Genomic DNA, 16918 nt, shown 5'->3' on the forward strand with positions numbered 1-16918 from the left:
TGAAGAAACAGTGTCAACTTAGAAAAAACAAAGACTCGAACAAATCAGAAACTAATAAGGTTTAGGAAGTTTGCCAGGTACGAGATCAACCTGCACAACTCAGCAGCGTCTCTCTTCGCTCACAATAGCTACTAGAAGATACTACTAAAAAGATACCCTTTACAACAGCAACAAGAACTACAAAACATCTAGGTATTAATCAAGAATACAGAAAACTTCCATACAGGTTTTTGAAATTTTAATAAAGAAAACGAAATGATCTGAATAAAGAGTACGTTCCATGCTTTTGGGCTAGGTGACCTAATATAGGGTGACCTATCTTGGATGACTCTATAAAGACCTAATTACATTAATGATTAACCTACAAAGTCAGTGCAATCCCGCTCAAAATTCCAGTTGGATTTCTTTTGGGAGAGCTCAAGAAATAAGTTAATTTTTTTTAAATGTTTTATTTATTTTTGAGACAGAGAGAGACAGAGCATGAACGGGGTAGGGTCAGAGAGAGAGGGAGACACAGAATCTGAAACAGGCTCCAGGCTCTGAGCTGTGAGCACAGAGCCCGACGCGGGGCTCGAACCCACGGACCGTGAGATCATGACCTGAGCCGAAGTCGGATGCTTAACCGACTGAGCCACCCAGGCGCCCCAGTAAGTTAACTTTTTGACAAAGCAAAGAAGGGAGACTTGCTCAGTGCAACACAGGATAAACCATAGTAACAACAGCATAGCACTGGCTCAGGAACAGTCAGCTGGGCCAGCAGAACAGAAGAGAAAGCTCTGTAACACACCCATGTGCTGCATGTGTATAGAAACTTGACATAAAAACACGCCTTCTCTGTGGGTGAGGCCACAGGTTAAGGTTTAGTTGAGACATTCTACTACGCCACCATCATTGTAACAAGCATACCTAAGGAATAACAAAATAGGTATGTTGAGGTCCCAGCGTGACTCAAAATGAACTACCTAAAACTGGCTCTGTGGCGAGCACAGCACTGAATGCTCCACAGGCCCAACCTTCTGGAACTCTCTGCCGATGTCAGCAGCAGCGGCGCGCGGCACAAGATGTGGGAAGCCAAGCAGAGAATGCTGAGGCAGGCTGGTGCACAAGGCCGCGGGGCACGCATCTCCCCACATGAAAACCCTTGTGTAGCCAGCGAGCTGATGAGCGCCAGCTGCGGGAAGAGCTGGAGGCGGAGTCAAAGCAGGTGGATTTAGGCTGAGTTCCCTTCGGGGTGCCCAGCGACTTTTCCTTCAGCGAATTCATCCGGACGTTCAGCTCTCCTGGATTCCTAAAAAGCATTTAAAAACCTTAAGAAAAATAGGGCATAAAAATCAAGTCTCAGGGCCCCTGGGTGGCTCAGTTAGTTAAGCATCTGACTTCAGTTTAGGTCAGGATCTCACGGTTTGCGAGTTCGAGCCCCGCGTTGGGCTCTGTGCTGACAGCTCGGAGCCTGGAGCCTGCTTCGGATTCTGGGTCTCCCTCTCTCTCTGCCCCTCCCCTGCTCCTGCTCCCTCTCTCTCTCTCACTCAAAAATAAACATTTAAAAATAAAATCAAGTCTCAAATTTTGTTTCCATGCGCTTTACTTATCTGTCATTCATTTAATATTTGTATAAAATCAGGCTCCTCCCCCAGTTTTTTCCCCCTAGTCTAGGTTGTGCTAAGTAGCAAACTAGCCCCCAAACACCGAGGCTTATGTCTTGATAATCATGGCAGTTAAAGAATGGGTACAGTGGGTTGGATACACTATTGTTTTTGCTTTTATAGGTTTGAAAATTTCCATGATAAAGGTTTTTTAAGTCTCCCTGACTTAGAACAACAAAAATGTTTTTTTAATATTTATTGTTTTATTTATTTTGAGAGGGAAAGCACGAGCAGGGGAGGGGCAGAGAGCGAGGAAGAGAGAGAATCCTAGGCAGGCACCGTCAGCGCAGAGCCTGATATGGGGCTCGAACTCAGGAATAGAGATTGTGACCGGAGCAGAAATCAAGAGCCAGACGCTTAACCTAACCGACCGAGCCACCCAGGCGCTCCACAAACATTTATATCTTGGCCATGTAACATGCCCATCACAGATCAGTGAGGTATTCTCACTTTGTCCTCGCAGAGAGACCCTAGTGAGCTTCCACGACCGACCGCATCGCTGGTCCTGTGGCACAGCAGGGGAAGAGCCACAGGGGAGCCCTGGGATGGTTTATAAGGCTTTTGCCTGGAAGTAAAACGCGCCGTTCACATTTCGCTGACAAACCAAGTCACACAGCCACACGTGGCTGCAGTAGCTCAGAAATAGATAATCCTACTATGTGCGTAGTAGGAAGACAACGGAAATATTTGATGAACACCACATGATTACCACAGCCGTCAAGAGATATGCATTTAGAAATTAATTAAGGGCAAAAAGGTGCTGGGATACACCGTAGTTTTTCCCAGGGGATTTCACCCCCAAACAAAAAAAGCTCAGCTTTCTCACTTGTAATAAAACACTCAAAATGATACCGAGAGTGGGAGTTCCACACTGCCAGGGACAGTTTCTCTGTCTTTACCTTGCTGATGCTGAGCACCCTGGCTTGTCTTTACCAGGTGCTAAAGTAAGATTTGCTGAACTGAAGCAGGCCTTCTCTTCCAGAACCCACTGCTCATCTTTGTTCTTCCTTTTACCAAACTCGGTCTTATGGTGCTCCCAGGCAGAGTGGGGAAAGGGCTGGCGTTTTTCTAGAACACTGGGTTATTAAGGCTGTCCTAGATGGCCAGTCTTCCTCAGCTGAGAGCCTGAACTTGAATTTACCAAGAGAGCCTTGAGATCTTCCGATCCCCAAACACGCATCTTACAGGTGAAGAAACTGAACCCGAGAGAAAGTAAGGACTTCTTTTTGCTTTAAGAGTCAATGGCCCCTTGGGGCACCTGGGTGGCTCAGCCGGTGGAGCATCTGACTCTCGATTTTGGCTCAGGTCATGAGTTCAAGCCCCGGGTCAGGCTCTGTGTTGACAGTGTAGAGCCTGTTTGGGATTCTCTCTCTATCCTCTTTCCTGCCCCTCCCTGCTTCTCTCTCTCTCTCTCTCTTTCTCTCTCTCTCAAAATAAGTAAACTTCAAAAATTATAAAAAATAAAAGTCTAATAAAAGTCTATGGCCCCTTAAGTCCCTTGGCCTTAGTATTCTCCAAAATGTTTGTGGCTGAACTGACTTTGCAGCCTGGGTATCCTGGATCCCAGGCCAATGCTCTGCCATATCGTACTGAGCCATGTTGTACATGTGTTCAGCAAAACTAAAATTAACAGAGAGAGGGAGAGGGAGAGTGCTATTTAAATGAGACAGAATTCTGCCTGCAATTCCATTCAATGAATGGATAGGAGTCTGCTGTTCCCAGGAGACCTTGGTTCCTGCCTTCTTCTCTTTGTGTAAGAACTAGCTAGCACAGCCCTGGACCCAGGCTATCCTTCACTTGGGGCTGCGCTGAAGAGACAGTATTCTGTTCCAACACTGGAGGGAAAGCTGGGCCTGCCGGACTTAGTGAGAAATGGTGGCATGGTCTCCGAGACGGCAACTTCTGACAAGATTTCCAAGGGTCGTTTGGACCATCCTCACGGTCTTTAGCACCTAAGCCTGGGTACGATGTGCCTCTGCTCTAATCATTGCCAGTGCAGGAGACAGGCTGCCCAGAAAGGACCCATTCAGAACAGTGCCGTGTGTTCAATAAGCCTTTGATGGGCTCTTACTGGAACATCTTATGGGCAAGGGAGCATGGAGACAATGAAAATTTGAACAAACCTACACATCACTGCACTACAAAAGTCATTAAAATATTGAAGGATTTAAAGGCTTAACGACCCAGCAAAGATGGAAAATACTTTCGAATGCAGCTCTCAGTCGTTAAAAATGCATTTTGCACGCCACGTTTACCTCCTGTGAAAATGGGGGAAAATACATTCAGGGCAAGATTGCCACAGCTTCCCAAGAAGAAAGCAAGGGACAGTCCTCAAAGAGTGACCAGTGAGGTGAAAGCTCTCAGGTGCTCAGGTTGTCTTTCTGTGGGGACTGGCGACCCTATGGCCATTTAAAGCTATAGCCAGTCTGGGGTGCCTGGGTGGCTCCATCAGTTAAGTGCCCAACTCTTGATGTTGGCTCATGGTTCGTGAGTTCAAGCCCCACATTGGGCTCTGCACGGACAGTGTGGAGCCTACTTGGGATCCTCTCTCTCTCTCTCTCTCTCTCCCCCTCTCTCTCTCTGCCCCTCCCCTGCTCATGCTGTTTCACTCTGTCTGAAAATAAGTAAATGAACTTAAAAAAATTTTTTTTAAATCTACAGCCAATTCACCATTCCAGAGACTTCCGAAATGTGCAAGATTCAGAAAGCATATTTCTGAGAGAGATCCCGACATAGACAATGATGCCAAAAAGAGTCTGGCTTAGCAGAAACATCCAGAAGGAAAGCATTAGGAGAAATGTATGTGGCAAGAAACACTGAGGGAAGCAACTTACCCAAGAGACCGAATGAATCTCCTACCAGTGCATGTTTATTTATTTTTTCTTACCAGACCTTGGTTTCTGGATTAGTTTGATAGGGCTACCCTAACAAAGTACCCCCGATGGGCGGCTTAAACAACAGAAATATATTTTCCCTGCGGTTCTGGAGGCTACAAGTCTGAGATGAAGGTGTTGGCAGGCTTGGTTTCTTCTGAGCCCCTCTCCTTGGCTTACAGATGGCCACCTTCTCCCCATGTCTTGACATCGCCCCTCCCCCCACCCAGCCAGTCTGTGCCCAAATTTCCTCCTCTTAGGAGACACCAGTCATATTGCATTAGAGTCCACCCTAATGACCTCTTTTTAAACTTAATGACCTCTTTAAAGACCCGGTCTCCAAATCAGGTACACTGTGAGGTGCTGGGGTTTAGGATTTCAACATACGGATTGACAGGGGTTGGGGGGTGTGCACAATTCAGCCCATAACAGTTACTGATTATAATAGACCAAAAAGGAGCCGGTGAGGGTTTTTGTTTCTTTTTACACAGAAAATTAAAAGTTCCTGTTGTGTGGAGTGGCTTCTGCCTTTCTAAGGTGTTCGACTCCATGAAACTTCAATTCACAAGCATTCCTATTGGCATGGACAGAGAGGGAGCAGATGCCAGGGCTGTTAGCCGTGAACCGGTTCTGTGTTCTGTGCGTGCTTATAGGCAGTTCACATACCCCTCCCAGGCCTGTTTCCTCATTTGTAAAACAAAGAAATTGGGTCGGTGAGAGGGATGTGGGGACTGGCACTCAACCCCCTTTCGGGGAGCTTTCCTGTGTGGCAGACATGAGAAACCCCCAAACTACACTTCCCAGATTCCTTTACAGCTAGGGTTCTGGCTGTGACTTAGGTAGCTCCGAGGAGATGCCCTGGTAGGAGACAGGGACAAAATGAAGTCGAGGCCGTCTTTCTGTGGTTTCTGCTGTGGAGGCCTTCCCATCACACGGAAAGGAAGCGAGGGGGCTGCAGTTATCATTCCGGTGTCTGTAACCAGGCTGAGGTGGGGGCGCAGCAGCAGGGGAGCACCTGGGGAGTCCTTCCCAAAGATACACGGGGAAAACAGGAAACACAGGCACAAGCATGTTCTTTGCTGCACTGTTGTAGTATGCGACTGGTAACAACCCTAATGTCCTTTCATGGCAAACTGCAAAAATAAACTATGGTGTATCCCCCCGCCCCCCCCCCCCTCCAGAATGTTCTGCCGCTCTATAACGAAATAAAGACAATGTTTCCATATACCGCTATGGAGTTAACCTTTAAGATATACAGTTAAGTGGAAAAAAGCAAAGTGGAGAAAAAGGTATAAAGTGGATTACCGTTTAGAAAGGGGAGATCAGTATGTATGTTTTTTTAAAGAAATCTAAGAACAAAAACAAGAGGTAGCCCCAAAGATTTAAAAAAAAAATTTTTTTAATGTTTACTCATTTTTGAGAGAGAGACAGAGCATTAGCGGGGGAGGGGCAGAGAGAGAGGGAGACTGAATCCAAAGCAGGCTCCAGACTCTGAGCTGTCGGCACAGAGCCCTACACGGGGCTCAAACTTACGAACCGTGAGATCATGACCTGAGCCAAAGTCAGACTCTCAACCAACTGAACTACCCAGGTGCCCCCCCCACTTTTTTTTCTTAAAAAATTTTTTTGTTGTTTATTTTTGAGAGGGAGAGAAACAGAGCATGAGTGGGGAGGGGGCAGGGAGAGAGGGAGACACAGAATCTGAAGCCAGAGGCCTAACCGGCTGAGCCACCCAGGTGCCTCCCCACTTTTTTCCTTAATGTTTATATATTTTTGGGAGAGAGAGAGAGACAAAGCGGGGGAGAGGCGCAGAGAAATTGGAAGACAAAAGATCTGAAGCAGGCTCACTGAGAGCAGTGAGCCCAATGTCATGAGATCATGACCTGAGCCAAAGTCACCAAAGTCGGATGCTTAACCAGCCAGCCACCCAGCACCTCCCCCACCCAAAGATTTTTTTTAATGGTAGAAGGAGTGTGACTAAGAGATCAGGTTCCAAGCTCCTGTAGTGAAACAAGACAGAAAAGAGAAAGGGACAAGCAGGCAGGCCTGTTTTTTCCAGCGGTTCAGACTTGAGAATGAGGAGGAAACAGAAAGCCCCGGAGGTGTGGAAGAGAAATGAACCTTTACTGAGCGTCTGCCCTTTATAGCACCTAGGCCAGGTGCTTCAAATACATCTTCTCTAATCTTCTCCAGGTTTGATTTCAGGTAGGTATTTTTATTGTCCTCGTTTTGTAGATAAGGAAAGGAAAGCAAAGAGGAGTTAAACAACTTGATCAAATTCATAAAGCAAGCAGTGTCAGAAAATAGGACTTTGCAACCAAGGCTTTGAGATCAGCTATATACAGCCTCATTCTCTTGCTGGGTCCCCAGATGGAGACCTTCGGCAGTAGCCACAGGGAGATGACACCTTAGAACTCCGCTGTCTCCTTCCTTTATCCATCCATAGAGTGGGGCACTAGGCCGGGCTGCAAGGGTTGGGCCCCAAGCTTAGTCAGGGCATCTCCCAGCCTCCTAACCTGTCCCCATCTGGCTGGGGGACAGGGGAGTGCCTCTAGGCCATTGACTTTCAATCTGATTGCATATTAAAACCACTGAGGATCTTTAAAAAATACTGATGCTCAGGTCTTATCCCCAGAGATTCTGATTTAATAGATATGGGTTGCAGCCTAGGCCTGGGGTTTGGAGAAGCTTCCCAGGTAATCCTAATATGTAGCAAAGTTTGCGAACCACGGATCTGAGCTGTTGCGGTTTCCACGTGTAGTCAGGGCCAGAACAATTGGCATTCACCTGAGAGCGAGTTAGAAATGAGAAATCTTGGGCCCCACCTCAGAACTACTAAATCAGAAACTTGTGGGGAGGGAGGAGTGAAGGGAAGGAGCCAATGATCTGTATTTTCATTAGCCTTCCACATGGTTCTAACGCACCCTAAAAGATTGAGAACCACTGCTCTAAGCAACAAACTAGAGACAGATCACCACATGCTGTGGTTTCCTTTGTCAACTACCCCCCAACTGCTATGTTTGTTGCAAAGTAAGACAAATTTGATGGACCTAGGCAATGAGACTGTCCAGGCCATTCCCCCAAGAACAAAACGTTAAGATGTGAGAATGTATTTAAATGTCACTTGGAATCATCTGGAACTCACTGCAGCTTCAGAAAGGGAGCAGCGTTATCAAAGTGGTAACATACCAAAATTTGCCAAAGGGAGCATCGACAGCCAAGGGAAAACATGGTCCTCCAGGACAGATGAACCAGGGTGAACAGCCCAGGGGAACCAGCAGCCTGGCAAGTCGTCATAACAAGGCTTCTCAATGGGAATGGGGTGTTACTCTCCCAGAACTGTCATAACAAATGACTGTAGATTTAATGACCTAAAACAGTGGAAATCTGTTCTTTCACAGTTCTGGAGGACACAAGTCCAAAATCAAGACATCAGCAGTGTTGGTTCCTTCTGGAAGGTCTGAAACAGAATCTGTTCCATCCCTCTCTCCTGGCTTCTGGTGGCCGCTAACAACCCTCAGAGCTCCTCATTGTGTAGACACATTGCTCCAAATCTCTGCAGGCCTTCCCAGTCTCTGTATCCAAAATTTGTCTCCTTTCCGTATAAGGACAATCATTGGATGTAGGGCCAGCCCTCAATGGAGGATGATCTTATCTCGCGATCCTTCACTTAATCACATCTGCAAAGATTCTATTTCCAAATAAGGTCACATTCACAGATTGTAGGGCAGGGGTGGGGTGGGGTGGGAGAGGAGGGGGCTATTAGGACTTAGACCTTTTTTTTTATATAAGTTTATTTATTTTGAGAGAGAAGGAGAGCACGTGCCCACGAGCAAAGGCATGAGTGGGGGAGGGGTAGAGACAGAGAGGGAGAGAGAGAATTCCAAGCAGCCTCCGCGTTGTCAGCACAGAACCTGACTTGGGGCTTGAACTCATGAACCGTGAGATCGTGACCTGAGCCAAAATCAAGAGTCAGATGCTTAACCGACTGGGTGACCCAGGCGCCCTTGGACCTTATTTTTTTTTAGGGCCACAACTCACCCCACTACAGATGGGAAATAAACTTCACTTTCTTACAGCTGCCCTTCAGATGCTGATTCTAAGCAGAGGAATTTCCTGAGGTAACTCAAGACAATCATGAAGGGCCTGGAATACAGCACTAATTACTGGCTTCACAGAGTTCGACAATATACAGAGTGCTTTCATGTGTGCTCACAAAGCCTTGCCACAGAGCAGGGATGTTTTTCTGCTATTGCATAGGAGGAAACTGAGGCACAGGGAGACTGAGTGGCTCGCCAAAGCTCACAGTAGCTGTCAGCTACTGTCAGGAGTCACAATTTCACCCTATTGTCTTCAAGAAAGTGGGGGGCAGGCAGATCTCTTACCTAAGCGGTCTCATCGAGATTCAGCATTGCGCCAGCCAGTGGATCGCCAGCGATTCTGGTCGCTTTCTCAGTTTCCCATGCCCTTTCTCAACTCCAGTCCTACAAACAGAGAGAGTCTTGTATATGCTGGGCACTTGACCTCAGGGAGGAACTCAGTAAATGTAGACAGAATGATTTTGTTTGTTTCTGGCCCTAGCTCAGCAGGAAATCTGTTTGATATACACAGATTAATATGCACCTATTCCAGGAGTTAATCCAGACGACCCTCAGACATACTTGGATGCATAATGAAAGCATAAACGGTGGGTTCTGACATCAGTCTCCTTACTCTCTTCAACTCAAAAATGGATGAAAGCCTGTAACCCTAATGTAGGTGTCTAATCTATCTCAGGGGCGTGCCTACTCTTCTATGTGGTCTGGTCAGTGACACTATGTTGGCTTACCTTTAGGGTCTTTATTCCTGAGCCCCAAGGTCTCAAGTTTGCTTGCTTACTTTAGCCATGGCTGCTGTTTCCCCTTCTAGGAATTCAGAGACACATGTGGCTTGAATAACCTTGGTCTCTCTGCTCAGGACTCCCGCCTCCCCGGCCTCCGGTGCCAGCTCTCAGCCCTCGGGTTTCCAGCCACCATCATGACTAGCCTACCATCACTTCAGACTCCAAATATCAAAAGTCAATCCTATCGTCCCCTTCTGAATAGTTGCCCCTTTTGAACATTCCCCATCTGCTTAATGGCACCACCTGGAAAACAGACGTCATTGTTCAGCCCTCTTCTCCCCCATCTTCCTCTGAAGGCAACCCTTTCCCACAAGATGGGGGTGGGGCACAGAGATGGGTAGATGAGGAGCAGAGCAAACATTTCTGAGCACTCACTGCGATGTATGCCAACTCACTGATCTCAATAATCCAGCTTGGTGGGGACAGTATTTGTGTCCTAGTTTTACAGGTGGAAAACAGAGGCTCAGAACGATTCGGGGCCTCGGCCACACAGCTGTAAGGCAGAGAGCAGAACCCAGCCTGTGCCCTCTGCACTCTACTGTGATGTGCTGTCTGATTCATTCTTCCTTTGGTGACTCCCAAATGTGCTGCTTCTCTCCTGCCTCTGCTAGCGTTAACCCTAGTCCAGCCTTCACCTCTCCTTCCTGAATCGCTCAACCAGCTTCCTAGTATTCTCTTCTCTGCATGTACTCTTTTCTGCTCCAATTTGCCTGTGTCTGACTGCTTAATATTTCTTTCATATCTCTCATAATGCCTGACCCAGGACTAGACATGGAGTAGACACTCAGCACATTCTGTTAACAGAATATGGGTGTGGCACAGCAGGAAATTTATTTTCTACCATCTAAGTATGATTTTAGATTAGGCTAGGTGTCACCTGCAGGTGCCTTGAGACAATGTAGTAACTCATACCAGATGTAGAATAGGTTAGTAATGTGGTTGACTTGTTACCACCCTTGGTCATGAAGGATGACAATGGAATTTACCCAGAAGTTCATAGCTAATCTACAATGCTTACCGTGGCTGACAGCTTTTATCTTCTCTGCTGACAACTCATAGCCAGTCTTGTTTCTCTACCACTGTACAACTTCAGGTGAGGAGAAAAAGTCCCAAGGCATCATTACCTACATACAGAACCCTCCAGACCAGGTGGGAGTTTGTAGAAGCCACACGTCAAGGGAGTTGCTGGATTCTCAGGAGACTTGGATGAAAACAGTCAAATCACTTCAGCTTAACCTGACCCAGGAATGCACACTTTAAGATGTATATTTCAGAGGGAAAGGTGGATTTTACAGATCTGAATTCCATGTGCTTATCTGATGTAATCAGTAAAGTGTACAAGTTTGAATCACAAATATTCCCTTTACCAACCTAGGTGTAGATCAGAAGAGTTACAGTGTTAGGACGTCCCAGTGAAATATGGAAAATATCCGATGCAAGTGACCGCTTGCCAGTTGCCAGGCCCCCAATTTTTCTCCTTTGCCATGAAACTGTTACCGCCAGGGCTCCGGAAGGCTCTCCCCCTTCCCCTCACCAACTCAAAATATCTTCACAAATGCACCCATTCCCTTTAATACATTCATCATCAGCCTTACCTGTTAAACCACACAGCAAAGCTGCATTTCATCTGAGAATCTACTCAGATAACAAGGGTGCCAGACTCAGTGTTTAAAATTCCTTCTCCTGGTGCCTGGGTGGCTCAGTCAGTTAAGCGTCCGATTTCGGCTCAGGTCATGATCTCAAGGTTGGTGAGTTCGAGTCCCGCCTCGGGCTGTGTGCTCAGAGCCTGGAGCCTGCTTTGAATTCTGTGTCCCTCTTTCTCTCTCTCTCTCTCTCTCTCTCTCTCTCTCTCTCTCTCTCTGCCCCTCCCCCACACGTGTGCACGCGTGCACATGCGCTCTCTCTCGCTCAAAAACAAATATTTAAAAAATTTTTTAAAACAAGTATGCCCACTCCTACCAATGTTATTCAGTGTATTACTGGAAATCCCTGTTAGGGGAATGAAGCAAGACAAAGTAATACAAGGTATCAACATCAGAAAGGAAGAAGTAAAACTGTTGCTATTTGGAGATGATATGATTTTATATAGAGAGAATCCCAAAGACTGAAACAAACACTGTTGTAACTAATCAATGATTTCAGTAAAGTTGCGGGATGTAAAAAAAAAAATAATAATAAATAAATAAATAAATAATTTTTTAAATAAAATTCCTTCTCATTGAGAGCAAATTGGTGTAAACTCTTTGTAGGATGACTAGGAAATATTGACTAAAAATTTAAATACAAATATCCTCTGACCTAACAGTTCCACTTCTAGGAATTTTCTTCCCAAAATAGCAAAACCGAGGCAAAACAAAAATACACGTGTGTGGAAACAGTAATTTCAGCATTGTTTGTGAGAGTATGAGAATAGACACAATTAAAATGTCTCTTTTTTAAAAAAATTTTTAATATTTATTCATTTTTGAGAGACACAGAGTGCAAGTGGGGGAGGGGCAGAGAGGGAGGAAGACAGAATCTGAAGCAGGCTCCAGGCTCCGAGGTGTCTTCACAGAGCCCGATGCAGGACCCGAACCCATGAACCACGAGATCATGACCTGAGCTGAAGTCCGATGCTCACCTGACTGAGCCACTCAGGTGCCCAAAAATGTCTTTTAATACAGATGATGGTTAAATAAATTCTGATACATCCAAACAATGCAGCTCTATGACATCATGAGAAAACGAGGTAAATCTTTAGGTGATAATATTGAATATGGAGCGTGCTACAGGATACATTAAGTGAAAAAACACAAAGGGGCAGTGGCGTGGGCACAGTGTGGATAGCATGTGTGTGTACGTCCAGGATGCTTCCTTGCATATAAAAAGGGTATTGGAGCATTTATTCATTTATTTATTTTTTTTAATGTTTATTTATCTTTTGAGAGACAGAGACAGAGCATGAGCTGGGGAGAGGACAGAGAGAGGGGGAGTAACAGACTCTGAAGCAAGTTCCAGGCTCTGGGCTATCAGCACAGAGCCCGATGCGGGGCTCAAACTCACGAACCATGAGATCATGACCTGAGCTGAAGTCGGCCGCCCAACCGACTGAGCCACCCAGGTGCCCCTATTCATTCATTCATTCATTCATTCATTCATTTATTTATTTATTTTTAATTTTTTTTTAACGTTTATTTATTTTTGGGATAGAGAGAGACAAAGCATGAACGGGGGAGGGGCAGAGAGAGAGGGAGACACAGAATCAGAAGCAGGCTCCAGGCTCTGAGCCGTCAGCACAGAGCCCGACGCGGGGCTCGAACTCACGAACCGCGAGATCGTGACCTGAGCTGAAGTCGGACCCTTAACCGACTGAGCCACCCAGGTGCCCCTCATTTATTTAAATTTTTTTTTTTTTTTTGTCGACGTTTTATTTATTTTTTGGGACAGAGAGAGACAGAGCATGAATGGGGGAGGGGCAGAGAGAGTGAGAGACACAGAATCGGAAACAGGCTCCAGGTTCTGAGCCATCAGCCCAGAGCCTGACGCGGGGCTCAAACTCACAGACCGCAAGATCGTGACCTGGCTGAAGTCGGACGCTTAACCGACTGCGCCACCCAGGTGCCCCTCATTTATTTAAACTAAAGTACCAGCAAGTGCCTCTTCTCCATGTATTTACTTGCTACTGAGTTTACTGTAGATTTCTGAGGACTAACTTGTCCTGAGAAGCAATGATACCATCATCTCCGAATCAAAACAAAAAGGAAAAAAGGGACTAAACTGTTGCCTCTTTATAGCCTCAGGAAAAAATGGAATAGATTTGCTACCACGGCATCCCTATCTTGTTCTCCTCACAGAGACATCCTGCTCCCTTTAAGCTGACATTGGTGGGTCTTGGGGATGGGTATATGCAAGTATCTTTTACAAAAATCTATAATACTGAGCCTGGTGTGGCTCCTTATGCCATTTGTAGACTGAAGAGCCAGAGCCGGGTCCTGATTTTCATCCAGCAGCACAAAGTCAGGGGTGAATACTGGAGATTATCAAAGATCCCACCTACGTTTCCAGGGAATTTCCAGCCCAGCTATTGTAGGGGAAGCTGGGTGGCATTAGGGACCATGGGATTCAGCCCCATATACTTGACCTTGGAATAGTAATAACAATGAAAAGTATATGTTCATGAGGAATGAACATCTCAATAGTTCCTAGTCTCTTAGGTTCCATACCTTGCTTCTCTCAAGGTGGCAGAGCAGAGTGGGTAAGACTCTGTAGCCAAATTCCAAGATTCAGTCCTGGTGATGCCATTTATTAGCTATTTGATCTTGAATAAGTTACTCTCTGCTCTTAGCTTTCTCATCTGTAAAATGGGGTAACTCTGGCACCTATCTTCTAAGACTATCATGAAGATTACACAAGTAAATACAAGTGAAACATATACCAAGTACTCAATCAATGCTACATCCTTAAAAGCTAATCTGCTTCAGAAAACAGTCGTATTTCTGCACAGTAAGCATTAAAAGCTTCAAACCCCTCACTGCCTCTCCCCTCTCCAAGCTCCCCGAGGCCATGAATTAAAATAACAGACATGATCTTTGTCTCCTAAGTTTAACAGAGCAGTTTTTCTTAAGCAATGTTGTCTAGTGCCGCGCAAATTAGTGTAAAGTATTCATTTTATCTCAAGATCATTTTGGAATTCCATAGTCATTAATTTCAAACCCAGACTTGCCTTTGTACTTAATTATTAGTTCTTCTCTCAGGAGTTGAGAACGTAGCACTTTCATTCATCCACGAAAAGTTCAGGTGCTCATGGTGGTGGTCGTGATGTCTGAAAGGATCCAGCGGAATGCTGGGGGTGGTGTGTTAGCGACTTCCAGCTGCTGCTGCAGAAACGGACACCATCTCAGTGGAGCTTCTAGGCTAAAAGGATGGCAGTTTCCTTACTGTGTAGGCAAGATCTAGGATTCCAGAAAAGGAGGTAGCTGTAAGATCCTGAGCAAGCCCTCACCTGTCTGCATCTGAGTTTCATCATCTCTAAAACAGAGGGATTGCATTAAATGCTCTGGTGGTTCTTTCCAGCCCAAAAGACTCCAGGTAGATATATGAATCCTGTCTCAGCTGGGCTTTTTTTTTTTTTTTTTTTAAACTACACTGAAGCACTCCCCTCTGATCCCAACATTGCCACCACACACCTGAACACACACACACACACACACACACACACACACACACACACACACAGTAAAATAATAACAGCTCCCATTTACTGAGTGCTGAGTGCCAAGTGCTTTATATACGTCATTGCGCTTAATGCCCACGATAAACCTCTGAGGCAGTTATTGATTTTTCAGATACCCAGAGAGGCCAAGGTGAAAGCCAAAGAGGGAGCCGGGATTCCAGGTCCTCCCAGCTCTGTATCATTCTCTGTATCTAGATCAGTGGTACCCTCAGGCCTTCCAAGTCAGCCATGTGTGCGGTGGGGGGTCCTGGAACGGATCCCATGGGACTGCCCTGACATTCAAGGTGTGAAACGGCACTGTCACCCTTGGATTTCTACTTTTCGAGTTTGTTTTGTTTCAGCCATGCTGGTGTTAGGAAGCAGTGTCCGAGGAGTTCTCCGAGAGCCCTCCCAAGAGTCTCCGCGGCAGAAGAGAGATTCTGCACATTTGATTCCAAACCTCTTCCCTTCCTCGCAAAAACTCAGAGCCCTGCACAGTTCCACTCAGGAGGGAGATGCAGCCGAGTTCCCCTCCTGTGAGTTCCCAACTTGCGGTAGACCTCTGGGCAAGGCTGACCCAGAGTGCAGAGGGAGAAGACCTCACTTTCCGTGTCTGGCTACAGTGCACAGATTTGAGTCTTTGATTTTACCGCAGCTGCACATTTTCTGAACGTTTATCCTCCTTCCCAGCCTTAAGCATTTCAGTCTACCAGCCAATCCCTCTCTCTCTCTCTCTCTCTCTCTCTCTCTCTCTCTCTCACACACACACACACACACACACACACACACACACACTCATATCCTCATTCATTCTCTCTTTGAGGATGTTTCATAGCTGAAAATAAACACATCAAAATTAAGACTGTTGCCTGTGACAAGAAAGCGTATCTGAAAGAATTACAAGCCAGAGTTCTTAAAACCTCAGTCATTAAGGAATGTCTCTGGAACCATCCTCCTCTTTACAGGGTGGAGAGCTGCAATAAATAGAACTCATCAGAGACTGAGACATACTCAGAATAAGACATGCACACATTTATTATGAGCAGCTGCATTCAGCTGAGTTCCTGGAGGGATGTGGGAGAAGTCTGGCATTCATTCACTGCTCTGGAAAAGGCTGATACCAACAGCACCCAAAGGAACAAGTTCCCGGCACCGTGGGTGGCACCCATCAGGCAGCAGCATCCACACGGGCGGGGCCAGCCTCTCCCTGGGCCTTGGTGCCCTGGGCCTCCTCACTACCCTGGGTCAGTCACCAACCCTGCATCCTCCTCTCAGGCCTCCAGCCCCTCAGAAGTGGGGTGGGCTGTGAGGAAGGGCTTCCTGAGCCGCTCCCCTAAACCCTCTGATGAGACCGTCCAAGGGCCCTTAGATGCGGCCTGCCTGTGGGGTGGGAGAGGGGCAGGGCCCAGCCAGGCAGCCTGCAGCCCTCTCATCAGCCACTCAGGAAGGAAATCCTACCATTTGCCACATGAATACACCACTTCACTTCCCACTGGGCCTTCACTTCTGTGGGGCCTTACCTCTGGATTGCGTTGAGCCACAGAAATAGAGAACACCTAGCTGAATTTGAGTTTCGGATAACAAATAATGTTTCAGTATGAATATGCCCCGAATACTGCACAGGGCAAACTTATGCTAAAACACCTTTTGTTATTTATCTGAAATTCACATATAACTGCGTGTCCTGTGTTTTATCTGGCAGCCACACCTTCTTTGTAGTCTTCCCTCCCTCCAGGCCTTCCCAGGGAGTGTTTACTCTAGAGATGTGCTCTTAAGCAAAGATTTGTTCAGTTCTGGTTTTCTGCGGATTCCTGATGGAAAGGAAAGGCTTCAGGACACATCTACTGAATAAAATCTCCATGGGTGGGTCCCAGAAATACACATTTTATCAAGTTGTTATTCAGGTGATTCTGATGCACATTTGTATTAGTTATCATCGCTTCTGGGCAAATTACCCTCAAACGCAGAGGCTGAAAACAACCAACATTTATTATCTCAGAGTTTTTATAGGTCAAAAATAGGGAGTGACTGAGCTCTGTGATTCTAGCTCAGGGTCTCTCCTGATGCTGTGATCCAGGTGTTGGTTCAGGCTGTAAACATCTCCAGAGTCCACTGGTGCTAGAGGATCTACTCTTAGGCTCACTGGCATGGCCTTTCGTAGGGCTTCAGGTCTTCTCTGGCTACCAGCTGGAAACTTCAGTTCCTCACCACATGGGTCTCTGGCTTTCCCCAGAGCTAAGGATCTGGGAGGCGGGGAGGAGGACTTCCCCAAGACAAATCCAAATCTCGACTACACTCAGAGGAAGAGAATTACACAAGGTCATGAATA

The 16918-nt window shown here is 46.3% G+C and overlaps 1 long non-coding RNA gene across 1 annotated transcript; it reads right to left on the reverse strand.

Moving 5' to 3' along the window:
• Positions 1-222: 222 nt before the first annotated feature.
• LOC115516425 lies at positions 223-10630 on the reverse strand. The gene is made up of 3 exons (XR_003969541.2): positions 10417-10630; positions 8902-9000; positions 223-1288 (listed from the first exon to the last, which is right to left on the reverse strand). It is a non-coding gene; the product is annotated as an uncharacterized LOC115516425 (long non-coding RNA).
• Positions 10631-16918: the final 6288 nt, after the last annotated feature.

The sequence above is a fragment of the Lynx canadensis genome, chromosome B3, assembly GCF_007474595.2.
Source record: "Lynx canadensis isolate LIC74 chromosome B3, mLynCan4.pri.v2, whole genome shotgun sequence".
Taxonomy (NCBI): Eukaryota; Metazoa; Chordata; class Mammalia; order Carnivora; family Felidae; genus Lynx; species Lynx canadensis.